At 53.1% G+C, this 1,583-nt stretch overlaps 1 pseudogene; it reads left to right on the top strand.

Moving 5' to 3' along the window:
* The first annotated feature begins 203 nt into the window (after nucleotides 1-203).
* LOC141989910 (olfactory receptor 11L1-like) lies at nucleotides 204-1,123 on the top strand (annotated as a pseudogene).
* Nucleotides 1,124-1,583: the final 460 nt, after the last annotated feature.

Raw genomic sequence — 1,583 nt, 5'->3', positions numbered from 1 at the left:
TGTATCCTTCAAGGGAGAGAATAGAGCCCTCTATATTTGGTCACAGCAGAGACACATAAAGAGACACCAGCCCTTCCCTGATCTCTGTGCCTGCTGTCCCTGAATTCTTTCTCTGCTTGCCTCTTGCCCTTAGCCCCTATCCCATTCCTCCTTCTCTCACACTCACTGTTCCTCTGAAGGTAACACCCTTGGCCACTGCTAGCATGGAGAACCAAACGTCTGTCACCGAGTTCATCCTGCTGGGCTTCCCTCTCCAGCGGGAGCTTCGGCTCCTCTCCATCACCATCTTCCTGGCCATCTACCTCATCACAATCCTCTCCCAGCTGGAGGCTGACCTGCGCACCCCCATGTACTTCTTTCTCAGCAACTTCTCTCTGCTGGAGATTTGCTACACCTCGGTCACGGTGCCCCGGCTGCTGGGAGATTTCCAGCATGGCCATCGTGCCATCTCCTTCCGTGTCTGCATCACCCAGATGTACTTCTTCTTCTTCTTCGGCTCCACAGAGTTCTTCCTCCTGGCTACCATGGCTTACGACCGGTACCTGGCCATCTGCCACCCACTGCGCTACCCGATGCTCATGGATGGCCGGGCCTGTCCCCGGCTGGCCCTCGCCTCCTGGGTGAGTGGCTTCCTTACCCCCTTCCTGCCCACAGCCTTCATCTCACAGCTGCCCATCTGTGGCACCAACTGGATCAACCCCTTCTTCTGTGACACAGGGCCCCTGCTGAGGCTGTCAACCGGTGATACCCACATGGCCAGCATCTTGATCTTCCTGGTCTCAGTGGTGGTGGTGCTCAGCTCCTTCCTCCTGACCCTCACCTCCTACACGCTGATTGTCTCCACCATTTGCCATATCCCATCCACAGGGAGACACAAAGCATTCTCCACATGTGCCAGCCACCTCACTGTCGTCACCATCTTTCCTACGGCACGGTCATATTCATGTACATTCGTCCAGGATCTGGCCGGGCCTCCGACATGGACAAAGTGATGTCGGTCTTCTATGCCATTATCATCCTGCTCCTGAACCCTGTCATCTATACCCTGAGGAACAGGGACTTCAGGAGAGCCCTGGGGAAGGCCCCGAGGAGAGTGAAGGCTGCCCTTACTGTCCTGACCTGAACCTCATCACACCCCATCAATGGGATCAGGAGTGGCCAAGCCGGCTGTGTATCTGCAGAGAGGAATGATCTTCATGGAGCTGACTTGCCAGCTGGGACTCATTTCCAGACATCTTTCATAGAGTTTAAGGCCAGAAGGGACCATTAGATCATTGAGTGTGACCCCAAAAGCTACAGCTGGAACTGGGACATGAATCCTGGACCCTCAGATTAAAAATTTGATGCTCTTCTGACTGAGCTATCTAAGCAGGTATGGAGGTCAAGCAATAAAACCATTGTACTCAAGGTGTGTTAAAGTGTCTCCCTTTCTTTCTAACAGCAGAACTTTCCTGTTATTGTTAATTATATTATGGTCCTATCTAGAGTGCCCAGCTGGTCTCCGTTGCGCTGAGGGCTGCACATGCACAGACAGATTGTTTCACAAGGAGGGGTTTATACATCTATTTGTGACAGTGCAGGTA

The sequence above is a fragment of the Natator depressus genome, chromosome 6 (genome assembly GCF_965152275.1).
Source record: "Natator depressus isolate rNatDep1 chromosome 6, rNatDep2.hap1, whole genome shotgun sequence".
Taxonomy (NCBI): Eukaryota; Metazoa; Chordata; order Testudines; family Cheloniidae; genus Natator; species Natator depressus.
Note: the sequence above shows the minus strand (reverse complement) of the source record. Positions and strands in the feature narration are given on the sequence as shown.